The sequence below is a fragment of the Camellia sinensis genome, unplaced genomic scaffold, assembly GCF_055761805.1.
Source record: "Camellia sinensis isolate YWXY unplaced genomic scaffold, ASM5576180v1 Unanchor3, whole genome shotgun sequence".
In the NCBI taxonomy this organism is placed as follows: domain Eukaryota; kingdom Viridiplantae; phylum Streptophyta; class Magnoliopsida; order Ericales; family Theaceae; genus Camellia; species Camellia sinensis.
This window is the reverse complement of record NW_028129178.1, coordinates 309,497-334,476: the sequence shown is the minus strand read 5'-3', so window position 1 is coordinate 334,476 and position 24,980 is coordinate 309,497. Positions and strand designations below refer to the sequence as shown.

Below are 24,980 nucleotides of genomic sequence, written 5' to 3'. Positions count from 1 at the left end.
AACAAGCACATAGGCATGATGTGAGGTGACAACCTTGAACAACATGGCAAAATGCAACATGGATATGCAAACATGCAAGGCACGCAAAGGTGGACAAGTATGCAACAACATACAAGATGAAACAAGCATGCGACGACATGGTAAGATGGGCTTACACCAAAGATGGACAGCTCTCAAATAGGTCCAAATCAGTAGCCATAAGTGATGAATTGATGGCATGAAAAGTATGAAATGGCAAGGCAAACATGTATGCCAAGTGGCTCAAGTATTAAGGCACGAAGAGGACAACTCTTGAGCACACTTAAGGAGCAACAAACACGGATGTATGACAATGAGGTAAGCTCTGAAATTTCATGTAAAGTGATGCCAAATCAAATCAACCATGCAAGCATAGCATGTCATGATGCTCAAAGCTCAAGGTAAGCAAAGGGACTTAAGCCACGGCCATACAAGGCAAGCCCCAAGGGGCCGAGGGGACCTAAAACAGTCCTAGGGTAGGTCCAAACAAGACCAAAACTAAGCTCAAAGCTAGCCAACAAAGGCTAGAACACAAAGCCAAAAACATGGAGCATGCAAGGCTTTAAAGAGGCAATGCACTACACCTATTGAAACCAAACATGGCATGACTTGGGCAACATAAAACAGAGTTACATCATGGTATAATAAGACCCAAAATGCGCTGAAATGATGAGCCAAAGGCTTAGGCTTAATGGCATGCACAAAAGCTCATTCTTGAGGCATAAAGCACAAGCTCTATAAAGCATTCAAGGCATGTCAAATGCAAGTGTATGACAACATTTCATGGACTGAAATAGCATATGGAATGAGGGCAAAGCATGCAAACATCACATGTATGGCATGGTAGGGGCCTCAAAACCCAAGACTAGCCTAAGCATTTACACTATAGCTATGCAAAGCATGAGTGATATGGCCATGGCAGCCCAAAACAGTCCTAGAACACTTCAAAATAAGCATAAAATCAAGTTTGAGCAAAGCCAAAATATGCTAGTATGATGAGTCAAAACATCATGCACAAAGGGGCTAGTAAACATGATTTGTTCTACACCTATATGGAGCATGCAAAGGATGATTAAACCAACTATGGATGGGGTCATAACATGCCAAATGATGACCAAATACATGCTGAAATGTAAACCAAACAAGCTAAAATGACATGGCATGGCATGGAGCATATGAAGCTAGTTTAGGGGATTTACATTACAAGTGCATCATGCAAGCATGGAGTGACAAAACCAACCCAAAACAGGTTCATGGCATGGTAAAACATCACCAAAAACCCACTGAAATGGACTCAACAAAGACTATGCACACATGCTACTTTGATGAGCTATGGATGGAGTTACACTACACATACTATATGCATGGAAAATATGACCAAACCAGCCTTGGACAAGGCCAAGGCAGGTCCTAGAAGTCACAAAAAAAGGCCTGGACCAAGCCTAAAAAATGCATAGAGGGATGGTCCTTTGGAAGGCCAAAAATGCAAGTAAAGAGGAACACAAAGAGAGGGGACTACCCCCTCTGATTTAGGACCTCAAAACCACACCTCTACCACCAAAATCCCACTGGATTTCAGTGGTAGGAAGGCCAAACCAAGGCTAGCTCGGAGGCCTCAAGATATGGCTTAAAACAAAGCCAAACAAAGCATGCAAGGGGGCTACACACCCCAAACAACAAAATGACCTTAACCAAACTTAAAAAGCACTTAAAAACAAGACTTTTTCCAGTTATAAGAAAAGCCTAAATCAATATGTAAAGAGGGCTAAAGCAAGGTGCAAGAAAGTGCAAAAATGGGAGAAATGCTCACCCTTGAAGACCCTCTTCGATACCAGCAATTTCAGGGGGTGGAAGCTTGCTTTCAGACCTCAAGAAGACCTCCCAAGAAGCTTGGTTCAATGGTGGTGGTGTATATCTAGGTGTTGTAGTGTAAAAGTGCAAGGAAATCCAACTTCAAAGCACAAAGCTCCAACAATATATAGAGAGAGAGAGAGAGATTTTTCTCTTCAAAAATGATTGAACCTCTGGCAAAGAGGGAGCCCTCTTGCTTATATAGAGGAATGAAAAGCCAAAGCTTCTTCAAGAAGCTTTTTAAGGCTTCCATCCCTCCATACACGTGTATGGAGGGGAGCAAACAAAAAACCAGCTGGCTCAAAAGATCTTGAGGAAAACCAGCTGAGACAGGGGGGCTGCCGGCCATCATCAATGGCCGACAGTGGCTCACTGATGGCTGGCAGGGCTTCACAAGCGGCCGGCGGGAGCAAAGAAATGGCCGGCAGTTCCATGCCATGGCCGGTAGTGCACCAAAAGGGTCACTCTAAAAGGACCTAGCCAAGGTCCAAAATGGGGCAGAAAGGATACAAGGTCCGGGAAGCTCGAACCGGTGACGTTCCGCCGCGACAGTCGAGTACTCGGCGAGCAGTCGAACTAGTTGTTGGGTGTACCTGCAAGCACAACCAAGTCTCGAGGACGGTCAAAAATGGGGTGTCTACACCACTATTACCTTGTTAACATAGAAAATGGGCCTTTGCTAGCCTAACTCTTCCTTTAGCAACACGGCGCTGACCGCCCGATCTAATACCGCAAGATACAAGATGAGTAGGTCATCCAGTGATGGAGTTGCCAAGAGTGATATTGAACGGAGATAAGCTTTCAGTCCGTCTAGGGCGGTCTGGCATTCGAAGGTCCACTGATATGCTTTTCCTTTCCGAAGTCTGTGAAAAAATGGTCTATAAAGATCCGAAGAACGGCTGACGAAACTGTTAAGAGTTGTGGCCATCCCCATTAATTTATGAACTTCTTTGGCCGATTGAGATGATCTGAGTTCTATGATGGCCATGACCTACTTCGGATTGGCCTCTATTCCACCATGGTTCACTATATAGCCGAGGAATATGCCTAATCCAATGCCGAATGCACATTTTGAGACATTTAATTTCATCTTGTACTTCTAGAGAATGTTGAAGGTTGTGGCCAAGTCAGCTATGTGAGTATGTTTTTCTTTGGATTTTACCACCATGTCATCGATATATGCTTCCATGGTATCACCAAGTTCTTCCTTAAACATGGTGGTGACAAGCCTCCGATAGGTTGCCCCGGCATTCTTCAGGCCGAAGGGCATGACTTTCTAACAATAAGTTCCCTTCGGGGTAAGGAATGTTATTTTTTCCTAGTCCTCCGGATGTATGGCTATTTGGTGGTAACCCTTGTATGCGTCCAAAAAGCTCATGCGTTGGTGATGCGCAATTGCGTCCATTAGTTGATTGATTCTGGGAAGAGGGAAACAAACTTTGGGACTGGCCTTATTCAAGTCCGTGAAGTCCACGCATACACGCCAGGATCTGTTTTTCTTCTTTACAACAACGGTATTAGACAACTATGTAGGGTAATTCACTTCGCAAATTGCTCCAGCCTCCAGAAGCTTGTTAACTTCTGTAACAACGGCTGAAGTACGCTCGATTGTCAATTGGTGACTCTTCTGAATGAAAAGTTTGGCTTTTGGGTCTACATTCAAATGGTGTTACGCCACACTGGGGTCCACTCCTTGCATCTCATAAGGCATCCAGGCGAATACATCAATATTGCCGAGTAGGAATGAGACCAACTCTTGGCGCTCATTGGTGGTGAGACAAATGTCGATTAGGAAGAATTTATCTGGTTCATTTGTGATTCCAATCCGATCGAGATCCTCAGTTGCCTTATTAATAGGGGGTTTTTCAACATCCTCGAGGCTTTTCTAGGTCCAAAATTTCAATTAAGTTTACTTCCATCTCCCTTGGTTTTTTTGCTGAAACAGTAAGGTAGCATTCTTTTCCTAACTTCTGAGAGCCTTAAATCTGCTCAATGCCGTGTTGCATTGGAAAGCGGAGTAGCTAATGAAAAGTGCTTAGTATGGCCTGAATTGTGTGCAGCTAGGTTCTCCCCATGATTATGTTGTACGGTGGTGGAAGCTTAACGACTAGAAACTCCACATCAAGCGTCCTGGTGCCTGTACGCACCGCAATTATGACCTTGCCCAGAGGGTATTCGGGATTGGCATTGAAGCCAAACAAGGGATATTTTTCCAGCAGCAGATCTGAATCTTCAAAGCCAAGCTTAAGAAATGTCTTGTAGTACATTATCTCTGATATACTCCCCTGATCAATCAGAACGCGTTCGACAACAAATCTGTTTACTCGTACCTCGATGACAATGGCATCGTCGTGCGAAAGATCACACCCTCGAGATCTGTGTCATAGAAGCTAATCTTACCGGTCTGATAAGGCCATTTGGCTAGTGTGGACGGCTTGGATGGGCATGGTTGTAACTAAATCGTATAAATACTGTTCGACAATGGAAGACTATATATCATATGAATTACACCTAGTGGAGGTGAGTCCAGGCACAGAGCCACCGTATTTGGTGGGTTGACCTTATAGGGAAGGTATTGAACTAGTTGGCCATCCTGCACCAGCTCCTCAAGATGGTCCTTCAAAGCGTAGCATCTGTCGGTTTCATGCCCATGGACCTTGTGGTATTCACATCGTTGATCCCTCCGTCTTGTGTCAGAGGGTCTAATAATCTTGGCTGACCACTTAAAGAATGGTAGACGTTGGACTTTAAGAAGGATCTTGCTAATCGGCTTGGTCAACTCGGTATACTTCTTGTCAGACTGCCTGGGGCACTTGCTTTCCACTTGATATTGCTCGCTCGATCGGCATGAATGTTATTCCCTCGATCGACATTGATCTCAATGACTTTCCCGTTTTGGCCTGCCTTGTAACTCAGGGCTCCTTTCCGGTGATGCAACACTTATCGGTTATACCAAGGTAGATGACACCATTTCCATGACCTTTTAACCAGCTTTGACGTGGAGGGCATCATCATCCACCTTACAATACTCCTCAACCTTCTTCATTAAGGCCCAGACGGTTTTGGGGGGTCGTCTAGTCAACGAGCTCCTGAACGGACTATCGAGGTGTAAGCCCATCTTAAAGGCAGTGATGGCCATGGAATCATTACAGGTATCGTCAACCAGGTTGAAACATTCCCAATAACAGGCCGAATATTCATGGAGGGTTTTTTTCGGCTTGATTTGCATTGCCCAGGGCAAGTTGGCTTGTTTAGACTAGATCTCATTGGTGATAAATCTTGCCCAGAAGGATTTCTGGAGTTAATGGAAACTCTTGACTAAGGCCGGTTCGAGCTTATAATACCATCTAATGACCAACGGCCCCAGGCTGCTTGGAAACATGCGGCACATAAGCGCTTCATCATCAACGTGCAATGTCATCACCTACTTGTAATGGCGAATGTGATCCGTAGGATCTAATTTTCCATCATACAATGTAAACATCAGCACTTTAAACTTTTTAGGCAAGACAGCCCTTATGATTTTTCGTACGAAAGGACCATGTTTGTCCTCTTCATCTGAGCCACCATCTCTTTTTCCTCACCTATGTCACACATATGGGCTCCCCTTAGATGAGTTGGACATGCCAACTCAGCCTTTTTTCCTAGGCTCTTGTGCTGATGAGTCGGAGGTGTTGCTGCTATCATGTTTCTGATGCCGACGTTGTTGATTATCCTTCTTCTATTCTGGTAACCGACCCCGCTCGTGATATGGTGCGGTTTATTGAGATATGGCTAACTCTAGAGCCAGCTCTTTATGTAAACGTTTGTTATAAACCGCCATATCTTCCATACGTTGTTCGTTTCATTTTGCTTGGTCCATCATCGTCTGCATGGTTTCCAGCATCAAGGTTGAATGCGAGGATTGAGCTACTGGGTCAAAATTCAAGGCTCTTCGTCCGGTGATATTCTCTGGACCAAACATGATTCTTAGTGTAACATCGTTAGCAACCAGAGGAGCATCATTTGTTATGTCTGCCATGAACGCATTGGAGTATTCCCACAGACGACGCCAATTGTGTTGAAGTGGATTTAGAAATACTTTGGTCCAAACAGAGTTTGATCCTCACTTTTCTATGAACTGGATTGTGTCTTTCTCGATCTTTTTCTTTTCTCCCAAGTTTTCCCTCCTTTTGTTTGTTTATGGCTCCTTCTTTTATAATGTTTCCCACGAGCCCATTTCTTTCTTCTAGGCCTCTTCCTCGTCCTTAGGCCTCTATACAGCCCATGGGATATACGGCTTTGACAGCCCTCTAACTTGGTTTTACTCAGTTACAACCCTTCCCTGATGGACCTATCATAGGCCAACTTGTATTCAGCCATCCTTTACATTGGTTCACGCATGGGCTGGTGGGCCGTTTACTGGCCGATTTATGCATGGCCTTTTCTTCAATTTGCCAGCTTATGAGTTTCCCTCAATCTAATTTATTCGGCCACCACAGACCTAATACCTTATACCCTCCTTAGATTAGATTTATCACCAATTTTCTCTGTAATTTATGAGTTTCAACCAATGTTTTGGAAACTAGACAATTCTTCAAACTGGGGAAAATGCCAGGTTATGGGTTTAGTAGGGTCAACCATGAAATCATAATGATGTCATAAATACACTAACTTATATATATATATATATATTGTTGTGGGAAGGGTTTATTTCATGTATATATATGTTTTAAATAAGTGATTTATGAATTAAAAATCTTCAAAATTGAATTATAGTAATAAAAATCATTTTTCAAGTACCTTACCGAAAAGCATAGTTGTTACCGGCTAGTACGTACCATACCAAAGAGAAAACGGAATACAAATAAGCCGATACCTTTCTAATTAATTTCTCGATGAATTCTAGCCAATTCCGTAAATACCGGACAATATTTAATACTACACAAGCAAACTGCATATCTGAAATTTTTGTTTTATTTAATATATATATATAATGTAATATGTGTTGTTTCCCTAAGAAAACAAAAAAGAATACAACCTTGGATGCTTAAATTATTTGCTACTACACAATATTTTTAATCCATGTATAATATTTTTTGCGATAAATCCGAAACGATACCCGAAAACATACTGATAACGTACCAATTGAAAAAATGGTACTGTGTCTGGTACGAGATTAACAACTTTGTTGAAAAGGCAAAAAAATCAATAATAGATAACAATAATTGACTTGGGAATACATTACTACGTGCTTTAGATAAAGTCTTCATTTTAAAACAGTGGTTTTAACAAAGCAATAAAATCTGGTAGGTGGTAGAGAAGAAAGGGGTGACGAAAGTTTACATTGATGTGATTTGGGATATGTATAAAGGTGTGGGGACTACTAATTAAATCGCCGACTAGAGAGACAAATGAATTTCCAATTACTATAGGGTTACACCAAGGATCAACCTTAAGTCTTTATCTTTTTGCTTTAGTTATGGATGAGTTGACGAGAAATATTCAGGATGATGTGCCATAGTGCATGCTTTTTGTAGATGATATCGTATTAGTGGATGCGACTAGAGAAGGAGTTAACACTAAGTTGGAGACTTGGAGAAATGCACTTGAATATAAAGGATTTAGGATAAACAAAACTAAGGCAGAATACATGGAGTGTAATGTTAGTAACAGTAACAATGGAAGCAGAGCGGATGTGGCTCATAGAATTAAGGTAGGGTGGCTTAAGTGGAAGAGTGTATCTGGGGTACTGTGCGATAAACGAGTACCCACTAGACTAAAAGGGAAGTTCTATAGAACGGCTATTCGACCAACGATGTTATATGAGATGGAATGTTAGGCAACTAAGAAACAACATGTACATAAGATGAATGTTGCTGAGATAAGGATGCTTAGGTGGATGTATGACAATACTAGAAAAGACAAAGTTAAGAATGAGTATATTCAAGAATGGGTGGGAGTAGTACCGATAGAAGATAAGTTGATGGAGAATAGATTAAGATGGTTTAGTCATATACAACAGAGACCAATAAAAGCAGTAGTGAAGAGATGAGATACAGTGACGGTAGATGGAAGTATTAGGGGAATGGGCAGACCTAGATTGGCATGGGCTAATGTAGTAAATAGAGATATGAATCTCCTTAATTTGACTAACGATATTACCTTGGATAGAGTCAAATTGAGAAGAACGATTCATGTAGCCGATTCCATTTGATTGAACTTAAGGCTTGGTTTGGTTTCAATAAAGCAATATTTGAAATTTGCTGCTATTGACAATCAAAAACTTAATTGATAGATGTGCCTAATTGATGTGTGGATAAATCTTGGGAAATTTTTAGTAAATTTCTATAACAAACGTCACCTCTAAATGGTAAGTAAATGCATCCTTTGAATGAGTTCATCGTAGTTGTTTTTATTTTGTGGTTTCTCATATATATATATATATATATATTTCATAGGTGGAAAGATCGGTTTCTACTACAAAAAGAATGAAATACTTCCTTCCCTCCCAAGTGAGTTATGGCTTTTGTTTCCAATATATTTTAGTGGTCAATCATTCACTCAATTTGTCTAGTAAAATGAAACTGAGATAAAGGTCCAGACTTGTAGATGCTTTTGGCCATGTAGTATCTTTCATTTTGAGTAATGATATACAAACATAAAAAGTGTACAAAATTTGTATACAAAATGATGTGGTTTGGTTGGGACTTAAAATAGTCACCTATTGAAAAAGGACATTTAATTACTAAAATGTCACTACCACATCATTCTGGTGAAATTATGTGAGAATAGAATTTCCATTCTATTTTCATTTACCAAATAATGAACTCAAAAGTTGTTTATGCATCTAGGTGGTTTTCACCGTTATGTTCTCAAGAAACATGAAATGGAGGAGTTTAATCCTCTTTCTGAGGTTAGTAAGTAGTTTTTGGTGAATAGTTCATGAGGTCTTGGGTGAAAACATTTTTCTTTAGCACTTAAAATAAAATCACTTGCAAGTTCGGGCTTAGGTTGAAGGCCTGCTGCTTTCTCTGCGAGGTCATGCTAAAAGATTTGTGATGCCTTCTCCTCCGAAATGGATAATAGCTACTGGAGGAGCATCAACAAATTAAAACATTCTAAACACAATAGCTCGAATATTTGGCTGTAATGTATGTACAGTCCAAAGACCAGGTACATAATGATTTCCTTTTTCTTTTTCTTTTTTTCTTCTGGGTATTGTAAAACCAAACAATAGCCACTGAGATTTAATACACAGGGCACGCTACTAATTCTTCAAAATATTTGTTTGTATGTTCCAAGCTAAACATATTTGCCAGTTTTCAAAAGTATTGCTCAATTTGCTTGGTTATCTCAAGCTTTACAGCCCTTCTCATTAAACTGCCTTTGCTATATTTGTTGTCATTGTTGTTGTTTTTTTGTTTTGTACTTTTTTTTTTTTTTTTGATAATGTGGAACCCCCTAACACCACCTTTGGTGAGAACAGAGGTAAAACCCCGAATATGTACAACTGCCCACTAGCTTCACATATCGGGCAAGGTAGGAAGTCGAACCTAAGACCTTCTGGTTGTCAACTTATCCTTAGTTGCTTGTCTTTCATGATAGAGCAGTCACAATATGAATGCACATTTCGGGACATTTTGTGGAAACCATATAATGCCATGTCGTGGAATTTTATTGTTTACTTTCCTTATTTCTTTCCAAATAGATTTGACATTGTACTTATCCTTGCTGGAGAGAGTCCAAGTGATATCATACATTCTATTCATTTGAGGTTTAAAAGTATTACAAGTGGTAGCTATAATCTCCTAAATGACCCTGCTTCCTTCTCTAGGCCATTTTTAATCCTCAAGGGAAATAATGTCGGCTTTTGAAGATTTCTCCAAATTATGATATTTCATTATTTCTTATAAATGGGCAAGGCCTTTGCTTTTATATAACTGAAACTTTGTGGTTAATAATTGCATACGTACTGTAACGCCCTAAAATTTTAGCCCAAATGATAATACAACAATCATTACTCTTTCAAGGAAAACCGAATATAAATCTCCAAACTTACATTACATGATATAATAGTTCTTCATCCAACAATACATTAATCCAACAACAAGCAAATAAACAAATAAATGCGCCTAAGGGGTTTACAAGTTTCCAAGGCTTGAGCCTGGTTACACAAAACGGTTATTCAAACCCACACAAACACAACCCTTGGCTTACACACAGAGTCACAACAAAATGAGAGCATTGTACTCCCAATACACATACTTCTACGCCCCTAGTTGGGTGGGATCACCACATCTTTTCCTACACAAAAATCCCATAGGGTGAGCATAAAGCCCATTAGGAAATTCTTAACAAATTATATACATTTTATACAAGTCTCAAGAGATGAAATGCATATGCCATGCTATGCCCTTTTTGAAGATAAATCATATTTTCATCTTTTGAAAACCATCATGCTCAATGATATTATGCAATTTCAATTGTTCAAAACTTAACAATTTATTTCAAGGGCGGTAAATATGATTCCAGTAATCCCTAGGTCGGTGTCTGCAAGTAGACTATACAAGTACTATCAATTTGTCATTTTTACCAGCATTGACTGGAAGGCTCGACACCTATAATCTGTCATTTTTACTAGTATTAACTAGAAGGCTTGACACCTATTCAATTTCATCTACACCACCTGTCAAGACTTACCACCGTATTTACCCCAAAACCAATTCATGGAAACTTGTTTCTCAACATTCTTTTCTCAATGCAAGTTTTCAAATCAACTTTCAAAGTTTAATGTAATCAAATGAATTGATATGCCAATAACACAAGATGAATATAAATACTTTTATTCCAATTCATCATCCAAGGAATAACACAATTCCCTCTTCTCAAGTATCCTCAACAATTAGTCATTTCAAGACTATTTCAAAGTTTTGAACAATAATTTTCAAAATGAATAACAATTCTCATATTCCCTGAAATTCATCATTTATATAAATATATATAAGAAATTTTCCAAACATCAATTTATTTTGACACACAAAATAAATATAACAATATCATTCATGGATTTTCAGTCTCTTTAAAAAACATCCCCAAATTCTAGGTTTTCTCACCAAAACTATACAACTCAAATCTTTTGAAAGAAAACTTTCCAAAATCATCTTTTCTTCAATCAACGAAGATCAAAACCCATAAGATCATTTTAAAAGAACAAGAGACAAACCCACTTTCAAAATCGCTCAACTTCTTGAATTAACAATCAATTTTCAAAGCTATCGAAGGATGATTTCGAAAATCATCTAGATCTTGCAAAAATATATATATAACTCTAAGAAAATCCCTACCTCAAGTTTTGAAGAAGAAATGAAATGAAACCCCCAAAATTAACGGTGTCCAAACTCGATCTTCACCACACACAACAAAGCCCTCGAGGAGCTAACCAACTTTGATGAAGAACTTACATCCAAATCCCAAAGGATTTGAAGAAATCAAAGATCTTGTGAGGCTTTTGGTAGGAAATGTAAAGAGAATGGAGAGGAAATGTTTTTAGAGAAAGAGAAATATACAAAAGTGATTCAACTTTAGCCCAAAGAGAGAAGAAAAGGGAAAAAATTTTGAATCTCACCAACCCACCGCACCTCACTCCCGCACCTTCCTTTTTAGTAGTGTGCAAGTTGTGCCCTCCCCTGAAATCCGCACGTGCGGCTTGCTCTCCTGCTCGAGTGGACAAGCAACTTCGAATGCATTTTACATTTTTGTTTTGGAGGCACTGCCCGTCAACCCCGCCAGGGCGTTGTCTCCTGGACCCCAACGAACTGACCGGGCAGCTCGACCCCCGCCAGGGCGCTGCCCCTTGGACCCCCGCGAGCTGACCAGGCAGCTCGACCCCCGACATACTCAACGATGTGGCAAAATTGGGATCGCTACACGTACTCAACTCAACAAGGCATTATCACAACAGATCTTGAGTTGATTTAGGTAGTTAACACCCCACAAAAACATTATGAAATTGTTAATTAATCTGAAGCTTCCTTATTCATACTCTTCAAAATTTTCAATGTAGTCTTCAGAGATAATTGATGATGTGTCTGTGGAAGTTACTATGCTACTTCTGATGAGATTTGTGTTGCTTTTCTAATATTGCAAAACTTTTGTACTTTCTTGACAGACTTGGCATCCCCAGGAGCTGCACATGGTTGTTTGTGCAACAATAGAGGCAACTTTGTGCCGATCTCATGTAAGTAAATAAACAAATTGGAGAAGACATCTCTTAGCAGTAAGCTTTTAGTTATTGCTGGAGACCAAGAACTTGTTACCGGGTATGCTTCATACATGAAAAACATATTAGAAATTGAGAACCGCCTTGTCCAAAATCTAGGATGTTTGTGAGATCAAATTACAAAGTTTAAAAGAAATTTTTAGCAACAATCACTGCTACCTATATCATGGAATTGTCATCTTTTAGGTTGAGGCATCCAATGATCTATATTCTTTTAGATGTGAAATTTTGTTATAGCCCAAACAAACTACTACAACGAGTTTAGTGACTACTATGTATAGAAACCACCCCAGTGATGTGGTATATGGAGGATATGAGGGGAGTAAACTTATGTACTAGCATTGGCTATACAAATTTGCTCATATTTGTAGATAATTATAGTGCATGATCATTGTTGTATCTATTAGTGTGTTCATGATCATTTGGTTCTTTATTTTTCTTTTTCTATGTGTGTATGCACGCGTGTACCAAGCCAGCTTTTATGCATCTCTGCATGGAGGAAATTGTGATGATAAGCAAGTAGATTCAATTATGATGAGGAATGTTTGCAAGTTGGAACGAACACAGGGTTTTTAAATTTAACCCAAGTGTGGAAGTAGCTAGAAGCATTACCTAATGCCATGATGGTAAAATCCATTTTCTTGTTTCAAATGTATTGTTTGGATGTTTCAAGCATAAACATTATTGTGAAATCAATATTTCGTCTATTTTGGAGGTGGAGGTGGTGGCGATGGGTTTGTATAGGTACAGTATGGGGTAATCGATGCGGTAAAATATATAAACAAAAAAAAAAAAAAAAGAAGTAATGTAAGAGTACGCTTATAAAAAAATATTTATATTTAATTTGGAGTAATGCAAAAATTAGTTAAATGATTTAGTTTGTTATGATTTAACCTACAATTCATATTTAATGTGAAAAAGTAAAGATATAAACTAAAATTAAATGTCATTATATTAAATAACTTACAAATCATAACTCAAATTTTAAATTATGTTAAGCATTAAAATAAATAAATAAAGTCGAATGAAACTACTTTTACATTTGTATTAGAAGAAAATATTATTTTGATTAAGGTATTGTACGGCTTGGGTTAGGTACGTTTGGGGTACGACAAAAATTAAGGAAAAAAAATGGTATGTGTTTCGTATTTCGTATATATAGAAATATCATACGAAGTACCACTATCTAGCAAGTACCTGGTATATAACGATTCTAGTTTAGACCCAACCCGTTGATGTTCTGGATCTGAGTTTTATTGTTTTATACGATTGTTCATGTCCTATTTCTCCTTATTCCTCATTGAGTTTTGTTATTGGAATGTATTGGTTGCGTTTGGAACAAGTTGGGAGTTAGTTTTTCAAAATGGTTTTGCCCACATTTTGGCTTCTTCGCTCGAGCGACACTTCTTGCGCTTGAGCGATCTTTGAGAACTCTCAATACTTTTGTAGGCCTGTAGAGATACTAGGAGTTGGCATTCTACGCTCGAGCGGTACTTCTTGCGCTCGAGCAGTATTCGCTCGAGCGGTTGTTTTTCAGCTCGAGCGATGGTCCTTTGTCTGTAAAACTTTTGGGAGTTTGTATTTTTCGCTTGAGTGGTCACTTTGTGCGCTTGAGCGAACACACTTATTGTGTTTGGTCGCTCAACCGACACTTCTCGCACTAGAGCGGTCTGCGCATATATCAGTCCGTAAAAGCTACTTTTTGAGTCACTTTTTCATATCTCACTCTCTCTAAACATTCTAAAAACCCTAGATCTAGAGCTTCTCTCTCTAAAACTCACATTCTCTCTACAAATACACCCTCATCCATTGATTTCTCAACCCTAGTCCCTTTGTTAAAAAGGTAGAGCTCATTTAGAGCTTTGTTCTAATCAGAGCAAAGTTGGGTTTTAACGTTTTTGAAGTTCTTTCATCCTCTCTCTCATATTCTGAGCTTGAGGTCGGGATTCTTCGCGCTTTCTTACGATTTTTAACTTAGTTATTTGCCATTTCTAAAACAAAATTGTGATTTGGGAGTTTTTGAACAAACCTAGGGTTTTGGGTTAAAAATCAAAAGAGGGGTTTTCAAATGGATTCTTGAAAATGGTTGTCGGATTAGAGATAAGGTTGAGTTGTGATAAAATGGTTGGTTTAGATACTTGGAATTGATTGTGGAAGAAAATAAGGTTTATGCCCTAAATATCTGAAATGTTGATTTTATATAAATAATTGGAACTGATGTTGGAAATGTGAAATTGGGTTGATATTGATGAAGATGACGGAGTTGGGTATATATTACCACTCACATCTTGAAATTTGGAAAGTTTATCGTTATGGAAGTTATTTATCTGTTTAGAGATATCTGTTTTGGGCTATCGGTGAAGGACAACTATAATTGTTGTAGAAATTGCATGAGAATTAGGAGAATTAAAATTATCTTCACATCCATGACATTGAGCATTTTTGCATATTTACTATATTGAAAATGCGCATTGTTTTGAGAAAAATGGGTGAATCTAGGAAGTAAGTATTGTCTCGTTGAAATAAGTTGGTCTGTGTATCCATGGTGAAAGTCCTAAAAATCGCGCATTTACATAGTGCCGATCCCGCGGAATAAATTTCTGTGAAATGGCAGTAGTAGTGCTTGTATAGCCTATGTTTACATGGGTGCTAGTCTATGGTTTCCAACAAACGAAATTTCCTAGTTGTATTTGTTTTGACATTCTTGGATATTGTGATTCACTGCCCTGTTTTCTTTTGTAAAGGAAATGATTTTATAATTGTGACAAACCTGGTATTGCATGGTTTTCGGAAAGTGATATAAAATATTTTGGCACGAGCATTGCATATGCATTCACCTTATAACTATGTTAAGATTCATATACTCTGTCGGATTATTTCTGTTGGGCTTTGGCTCACCCTATGTGGGAAAATCATTTTTAGGTGCTGATGATATGTCTCCGCGAAGACAATAGCTTGGGAGGACTTAGAAGAAAGAGTTTCATTTTGTTTATGTTGTTGTATTTATTTTGTTCAAGCCTAGGGTTTTAACCGTATTGGATTTAAATTCATTTTGTTGTAACCAAGCACTGTCTTGGAAAGATGTAAGCCTTTAGGGCATTTCTTATTTGTTCAGCTTTTATTCTATTTCTCTATCACGTAACATATGTTATAGATTCAAGGTTAAGCTTGTGAATGTGTATCTGCATATGTTACTCTTTCTTGCAATCAATTGGAACTAATGGAACATAATTACTTATTCATGTGTTGTTATTTAGTGAATATGATGAATGGTTTATTGTCTTTTATTTCGAGACCTTACATGGTACGTGTATAACATGTTTCTCGAAATACTCATACTTCATAGGTTTGTAGTGATAGTAATAATGGTCGTAAAAGGGTGGTGGTTGTAGTAGCGATGATAACAATAATACTGTGGGGGTGAAATTGGCAGTTGTGATAGCTGAGTAAAGGTGATGCGATCGGTAAATGAGTGTTGCTATTAGCACCCCATCAATTATTTTGGACCCTCTATTTTTTAGTTTTTTTTTATTTACCATAATAACCTCAAATAAAATTACTAAAAAGGACATCAATAATTTTGAGACACTTCATCTCACAATTAAATTCACACACCCATTACATCATGAGTTAGGGTTTATGAGAGCACCCACCTTCATCATCACCCATCCATCTTCCTTAAATCCCGCCTTCAAAACCTACCTACACATCGTCAAACCTTTTGCGGTAATATTCCAGCGGTAATAGTGGCAACCATTTGATTATCTACACTTTTTCGGCAATGACAATGAGAGGTTTCCGGCAATTACAACTCCATAAGACGAGAAGAATACAACAATAAAAGCTCAAAGGAGATTGGTCTTGTAAGAGTAAGTTTCTTGGGAAAAAAAATGACAAAAATAATAAAAACTATTTGTCATTTTTTTAGGACTGAATTCCCTAAATATATAACTGAAATTCAGGAACATATGAACATTATTCATTTGTTCAGGAACAGATAACCGAACATTTCTTATTTGTTCGAGAACGAATAACTGAAACTCGTAGAGATCACAGAACCCACAAAAAGAAAATTTTGAATCAACAACAAAAAATCCTACGTATATTTTCTTAGGACATGAACAAGTATATGGAGATGAAATAGTAATCACTTTCGTGGATTTTGTTAGGGTTTTGGGTAGAGGCTTTTTGGGATGTGGGGCTGTAGGGATGTACAATCAATTGAATGGGTAGAATGTTTTTATAAGAATAATTTTGGTATTATTTGGGAGGAGAAAAAAAATTAAGAATTTTAGAATTTATAAGTGGGGGTTAAAAAAAATTAGAGATCTAAAATAATTAATGGAATGCTAATCACTGTTTTTTGTTTGAGTTTTCTGGATTAAGTTTTTTGAAAATTGACTTTTTTGATTTTTGTGTTTTTTTATTTTTAGTGAATATTTTTAAAATTTTAAACATTTTTTTTACTTTTTTAGATGCACTTACTTAGATGTATCTAAAAAGTAAAAAATTTGTGAAAAAATATTTTAAAAAATTAATAAATACATAAAAATATAAAAAATGTACTGAATTCTTGTATTTTTTTGTATTTTTGGTATTTAGTGAATTTTTAAAAGATTTTTTTTACAATATTTTTACTTTTTAGGTGTATTTATGTTAGGTGTGTCTAAAAAGTAAAAAAATTGCTTAAAATATTAAAAAAATTTAGTAAAAACAAAAAAATACGAAAAATAAGGAAGTAGAATTTTCTGAAAAGTGTTTTGGAAAACTGAAAACCAAGCAAGGTGAATAGCAACACTCTCGTTAAATACTTTAATTCAAAAAATATTTTCCACATTTTAAAAATAAGTAAAATAATTTGTCTGAAAAATGTTTTTTTGGTTAACTTAAACATTAAAAAAAATTAAAAATTAAAAATTAAATAAAAATTGCGAAAGATATATATATATGTATATATAAACAAAGGGAGAGAATGAGAACATTTGTAGCTTCCGTTTGGATAATGCAAGTTCTTGAAAAACTCAATTCTACATCAAAAAGACGTGGATGACAAGTCTGACTTCACTTCACACTTCACGTTATCTTTCAAAGCAGCGATTGCAACCTTTTTGTGTATTCCTCTTGTGAATGTGAATTTTCAACACATTATCATATTCATATCTTTAGCTATAGATATTTCTCACGTGTCCATCAAAGGCAGGCTTTGAAGTCTAAGATGAATTATGAAAATGGAATCGCTTTAATATATATTTTTTTAATAAAAAATTTAAGTATAAACAAATTTTTTATTTAAGTTTATTTATACATATAATTATTAAAATTATAAATTAAAATTTATTTTCATATATTAAGATAGAAAGAAATCAGTACAATAACTTAAAAACATTAAAAACTAGTTATCTCATACGAAACATGACTATAATCACACTTCAATCCACAAATTACAATCCATTGATTATCTCATATCTGATAGCAAAGAAATTATAAATAAATAAAAAACAATTTAATGAAATAAAATTAGGGCAAAAAAATTAGGAAAAAATTATTCAATTAAAACTAATAAAGACCTAGGTAAAAAAATTAGGGCAAAATTATTTATTCCATTAAAATCTGATAAATAAAGAAGGTAAAAAAAATTAAAATTATTTATTTCATTAAAATCTGATGGATAAAAAAGGTAAAAAAGAATTAGGACAAATTTATTATTCTACCACTAATAAAGAAAGAAGGTAGAAAAAAATTAAGACAACTTTATTTAATTAAATTTGATAGTGAGAGAGAGAAGACTTACTATGAAAGAGAGAGTGTGTGTGAGTGTGAAAGAGAGTGAGCCGCCAGTGTGAGTGTGTGTGCGTGTGTGTGTGTGTGTGAGAGAGAGAGAGAGTCGCTGACTCGTCGCTGCTCAGTGCTCTCAACGCTGCTTTATCCGTGGTATGCTTGAGGAATGCTTCATTCATCACTGAGAGAGAGAGAGAGAGAGAGAGAGAGAGAGAGAGAGAGAGAGAGAGAGATCCTTGGTATGCTTGAGGAATGCTTCATTCATCACTGAGAGAGAGAGAGAGAAAGGGGGAAAGAAAGAGAGGGATTGAGAGCACTGAACAGATGAATCATGTATGTATTGTTTTCTTAGGCTCCAAACACTTTTTTGTATATATTTTAATTTTAATAAATATGGGTCAAACCACACTTATAAATATGGACCCAATAGAATATTTTGGAGCCGTTTAAATTGGCCCTAAAAAAAATGGGCCTATAACACTTTACGAAATTTTGGAGCTAATTTTTTGAGACCTAAGGCACAGGCCTCACTGGCCTTAGGCCAAAGCCGGTCCTGATCACTAGTTGGGTTTGGGAAGGTTGTCAAAAACAAAATAATAATAATAATTCACACTTTTGACATAATTATGCTAACTTTTCTATTTTAATTCACATAACACTTAAATCATTTTTTATTAATAATTTGTTAGTCATATGAATAAAAAAGAGGAATTAATATATCAGTGTGATGTTCAAAAAATATTTTTAGATACATAGTAAAGTTTATAAAATTATTTTTTAATATTATAAAGTTTATCATTAATATGTAAATATTATTTTAGAGTTACATTGAAATGAAATTCTCTCATAAAAATTTAAAAAAAAAAAATGATGTTATTATTCTTTCTTACTAAAATGTATATTACTTTTGTTCAATGTCTATCACCATTGACATTAATTTTGGTCATATGAAAATTAATATAATTATATTAAAAATAGCTTGTTTAGTTTTAGTTTTTAAAAACCACTTTTTAGAAAATTCTATTTTTTTATTTTTCATATTTTAGTATTTTCAATGAATTTTTTTAATATTTTAAGTAATTTTTTTTTAATTTTTAGACACACCTAGCATAAATACACTTAAAAAGTATAATATTTGTGAAAAAATCTTTAAAAAATACACTAAATATCAAAAAATGCAAAAAAAAAATATATAAAAATTTAGTACAATTTTCATATTTTTGTCTATTTATTAATTTTTTAAAATATTTTTTTACTAATATTTTACTATTTAGATACATTTAAGTAAGGTGCATCTAAAAAAATAAAAAAAAATTCTTAAAATTTAAAAAATATTCACTAAAAATAAAAAAACACGAAAAACAATTAATTGAAAAAAAATCATTTTTTTATTTGAGTATTTTAAAAATAGTTTGGTTATGACTGTTGATCAAAATACGGATATCGAGTTATGAGCTGTGTGTTTGATTATCAATTATAGGTTGAATTAAGTTTTGAAAACTATTTTAAAAACTCATCACCAAACAAATTTTCTTATTTCGCATGTCACATCAAACTTTCAAAACTCAATTCCACATACAATTCAAAACTCAATTCAACACTCTATTCAAAAACCATAACCAAACAAATTTTGTACACTCAAATCATAATTTCACAACTCACAAACTCAAAATACAACACATACTCTCAAATCATATTTACAAAACTCTACCAAACGCAACCTTAGTTTTCAGAAAACTGAATTCAAAAAATTAAAACCAAACACATTTTTTCCAAGTCTCAAAAAAAGATGAATATATTTTACCTCCAAAAAAATGATAATAGTTTAGAAAAAATATATATATAATAAATAAAAAAAAACTTGGAGAATATAATAAAATTCATGTCAGTCAGTGCCTGGTTTCCTTCGCATGCAATTGGAGACAGATTTGATACGCAGCATGCCAATTCTTAAATGCAAATCGAGAATTGAAAAACAATATTTGTAGGTCAATTTGGATAAATGCTTCCTGGTTCTTCTCTCTCCTTTCTTCAATACAACCAAACTACCAGTTTTCTGCAGGCTATAAACAATACAGTACATGAGCCATCAAGTCCCAACTTAAATATTGAAATTTAAGAGACACTCTTGATGAAGCTCAGTTTCATGCTTGTAAAATATCTTAATACAATTTCATATTTTATAATATATATATATATGGAAAATGCCTGAGACCCCCAGTGGGGATACTGGAGGTCTCTTCCTATTGGCCCAAAAAACTGTTTTTTTTTTTTTTTTTTTTTTTTTTTTTTTTCACCCACGTGGAGGTGGGGGTGCTGGGGTCTCTCCTGCTGGGGTCTCGAGCAGGACCGATACATATATATATATATATATATACAACATGTTTGTTTGGACAAACTGAATAAGGAGAGATTGGAATCCATGGGATTGTAATCTTGGGATTCATAGTTCTGAGACTATTTGATTGGATAAAATATGTATCTCAGGTTTATTTAGTCATGAGATTATATGTCAAGAAATTACTATTTGGTTGGATAGGATATCAATCTTATGTTTGTTTGGGATATTAGGGAGAAGGATAAATGCTCAAATGACTATTTTACCCTTTTCAATTCTTTATTAAGTAATAGTAATATTTTAAATATTTTAATTATTTTTAGCTAGATTAAATTATTTTATTTTATTTTTTACACAATTAAATAATTTTTTTAAAAAAAAATAAATTAATTAAATTAAAAAATATCAATAAAAATATATGCTATTTTTTAATTAAAATTTTAAATAAATTTATTTCAAAAAATAATAATAATTAAATAATGAAATTAAATAAAACATCTATTAAAATTTAAATAATGAAATTAAATAAAATATCAACAAAATTTTAAAATAAATATCAATAAAATATCTATAAAAAATTAAATAAATAAAACGTCAATAAAAATTAAATAAAATTATTTTATTTTAAATTGAGACTACTTTATTAAGTGTAATTAATACTATGAGAAAAAAGATATTTAATACTAGAGGATCAACAATGTAATTTGACAATCTAATCTCATGGGATGAGTTATCCCATAATTTGTGTCCCAAACCCCCAATGAAAATAATAGTCTAACAAAATTAAAATTAATAATTCAATTTAAAAAATTTAAAACAAATAACGAATTATTAATTTAGATAGACTATTAATCCAATCTCACCCTTCAAATCCACCAAGCAAACATGCTGATAGTGCTTTCTATATCATTATCCAATAATATCTGAAATATCCTACATCATCCACCCAGTTGAAAATTTCGCTCACTCCACTGATATTGCTTTTTTGCATGTATGTTTTTGAGAAATTTGGGATTACTGGGTGGTCAACACCCTCAACTATGTTAATGATCACTAATTAAGGACAAAAAAATCCCGATTTGTGATTAATTATTTTCTAATTTCATAGCACCAACTCAGTTAGCTAGTATTGTGCCCGGTACCAATAAAAATAATAGTCACAAGATAAATAGAATCTAACTTGACTCACCTTAGCCAACTAAGTGAGAGACAAGATTAACTCTATCCAACATCATCTGTGAGACTTCACTAAGGGTGTACACGGATCGGAGTAGTCTAACTTTAGAATAAATTAGAAACTGAATCAGTTTCTATGGCTCCAGAAAAAATTGAAACCATAACTAAACCATTAAATATATGGAATTGAACCAGAACCGAGCTATAAAAACCAGTTTGGCTTTTGAAGTGGTAGAAATTTTTTATAATGATAAATATGATATAAATTTATGTTAGTAAATAAATCAACAAGTTTTAAGTTGGCTAAGTGGGTTAAAGTTTTTCTACTTTACAATGACAAGCAATGTTCGAATCTTACAAGAACCTTTTTACATTTTAATTTTTACATATAAAACTATAAAAAAAACATTAATAATAAACAAATATATCACGATCTAGTTTGGAACAAAACAATAACAAAAACCTATTTTAATTTTTACATATAAAAATATAAAAAAAAATTAATAATAAACAAATATATCACACTTTAATTTAGAACAAAACAATAACAAAAACCTAACTAGAACCGAAACTAATAAAATCAGACTAGCTTAGACTACATTAGATCGATTTAACCAGTTCTATCGATTTTTTTGAACCCTACACTTCACTTATTGAAATTACCATGTGCACATCATAGTCATATTTCAAAGACTACTGAACACGTTTTCCGTCGTCTTTTTTTTTTTTTTTCTTAACTAAAAAAACAGGTTTATATCTAAATCTACTTTTAAGGATATGAGAGTCGGGTGAGCCTCTAAGTAGCTGGAGCAGGTGGAACAGATGGGACCTGAAAAAACCATTGCATATCCTAACCTCCCCTCTGGCTAGATTTGAACCCCTAACGTCCTACCTCTCTCACATGAGAAGGCTGGGATAATGCCATTAGGCTAGAAGCCCCAGGCCCGCACTTTGTACCAACCATTTTCACATGGCAATAACTGTAGTACATTCACATACATATTCCTCTTTTGGCTCAATATAAGAGCCATGGAAACTTGTCGCAATTTTACTATTTATATATGTTGTAAGGATCCTATTGTTTTCTAATAACAACCACTCCCTGTTATAAAAAATAACAATAACACTATCAATATCTGTCATGTACACTTGAAATTAGGTGATAGATAATTGTGTTAATAAGCTGATTTGTGATCTGTATGAAATTGTGTCGAGGAACCAATCACAGAAGTAAACACAAGTCTCTCACATGTGATTGGTTTCTATGAGAGAGTTGTGACCAATTCTGTAATCAATTTCCATATTCGTAGACTTTTTTTATGATATAGTCATTTCCACTGCCAACATAACACAGACGCTACAAATAAAAATGAAGGGTGCCCTTGTGCGAAAGGTTAGACGTACACAACCTTGCCTTCATTTTTGGGAGACTTTTCAAATCTCGAACCTGTGGCACCAATAACTCTTAACACCAAGCCTCCATTAGGTCAACAACTATTTGCACATAATAAGACTGCCATGGATTTAGTTACTAACATATCATTATTTCAAAGCTTACAAGCTTTTATCCAAATTTCATAGTATCTCAAGATCAGTCCATGGATCCTTCAAACACAGTTAATGATAATGATGAGTTCAGAAGTCAGTAACAAATCATGATCTCTGAAACATGTCTCATTATATAAACGAGCACACCGTGCTTTGTCCTCGTACTAAACAAAGAAAGAATATAAAGGAACTCAATAGATCAAGGGCAAAACCCTTGTTTGATGATTCAGATTGATCCAGAAATCATGGCAAGAAACACTTGACAGTGACAAACAATGGATATAAAGAAAATAATTTCTCAACCAACCATGTAGAAACATCCTCTCTACATAAAGTGAATAATCAGAGACCAGGAACAATGTCAGCCATTGTTAGTGTTCCTCCGTTTGAGGCAACAAATGAATTCCTGTAATTTCAGTAGGCAACTTTCACTAAAAATATCAAATCGTAAGATATTGATAACATTGAGCAACACAATCAGTAATCTAATTGTGTACTTAGCAGAGAATAAAAAAACTAGTAAGATATTACTATAGCACTACCAATATATCTGGTCAGTAGAAAAAATGGTCTAAACAGTTTTAACCAAAGTTTCCAGGGTGTATGCCGTGTCATTGCTCTGTGGAATATGGACTTTGAAGGCAATATCCAGCCATTGAAGAAAGTGGTAGCCACAACAAAGTTTGGTCAGTATGGGATTGATTTTTGGTTCCCTTCAAACGAAGAAAAAGGAAATAAGGCATCAATGACTGATTCTATAAGATTATCAATCCAAAATAACATTAATAAAGTCAAAATGGCAACCTGAAAGTGGCAAAAGAGCAATAGAGCCATTATCATCAAGATGTAACTCTGCTTTTACAGACTAATAACAGAGTATTCAGAGCCGTGGAAGCATTTTAGTAGCTTCGAAGTTCAATATGTTTTCATTACTTGTTGATTGCTTCAATCGGTAGAAAACAAAAGGGAACAATCCAGAAAGTAATATAAACTATATCAATGACAACAGAAAAAAGGGATAAATTTAATCTAGATTAATTTGAGGTTACAACAATGATCAAATAGCAGCATGCTACTACAAATAGTCTAGAGTCTACACATAGGAAATAAACCTTGCTAATGAAGCAACAAGAGTCCCCTACAGAACACCCCAGCAATAAAGAGGCTCAAGTTCAAGTCTCCTTAATTTATGTATAAAAAAAATAATAATAATAATTGTAAAAAAAAAAAAAAAGAGCAGGAAGTAAAAATTTAGGAGTTTTAATGCTAACAAACAGATTGATCTCAACTCTTCACAGGTACCGTGTCATTGCAAAGATTTCAAAATAATATCGTATGCAATAAGAACACAAACACAAAAATTGCTTATCAAAGTATGGCACCTTCTATGAACATTAAGTGAAGGAAATAATCTGTCGCAGCTCACTCCTCAGAAAGTTTGCCACGAGTATGCCTTCTTCGAAACCAAAAATCTTTGTACCATAAAACAAAAGTTTCAGCAACCGATTATGAGAAATTGATTTCCCAAAGACTCCTGAATATATAATACCAAAAATGAATGTATTTGTGTGCGCAGTACTATCACCTCACAACTAGGAATGCAAACAAAAAATTCAATCTGCACATCCATATTTATCTTATCATAGATCATGATCCAGATGAGGCATAGACCATTCCAACTTGAAAAACTCAAGCAGATAAGAATGCCTAGGTGATCAAAACTAGAACTTGAAGAATCAAGGGTGAAAACACCCAAGAGTCTTAAAACTTGATGAAAATGAATCAGTTATTCAACATCCAGTCACCAATTTTATTACATTACAAAACAAAATTAAACAAGACCTTGAAAGCCTTCATGGTTTGTAGACGATACCATGCCAAAAAATTCAAACAGTTTTCTATTTTTATGTTAATGTCAATGATTGATTTGAACTTGAAGCCTTCTAATTGTTTCAGGTTTTGCAATTCAAACTCAAGAATTTGCTCACTCTGAAAGAAAACTTCATCCCA

General features: G+C 34.9%; 1 long non-coding RNA gene and 1 pseudogene across 1 annotated transcript; one reads left to right on the top strand and one right to left on the bottom strand.

Annotated features, from left to right (window-relative positions):
- The window catches only part of LOC114300172 (xylulose kinase 2-like), a 38,635-nt pseudogene extending 26,395 nt beyond the window's left edge, over window positions 1-12,240 (top strand).
- An 11,133-nt stretch (window positions 12,241-23,373) lies between these two features.
- Window positions 23,374-24,504, bottom strand: LOC145816146 (uncharacterized). Its single transcript, XR_014358570.1, has 2 exons — window positions 23,775-24,504; window positions 23,374-23,683 (listed from the first exon to the last, which is right to left on the bottom strand). It is a non-coding gene; the product is annotated as an uncharacterized LOC145816146 (long non-coding RNA).
- Between the last annotated feature and the right edge of the window lie 476 nt (window positions 24,505-24,980).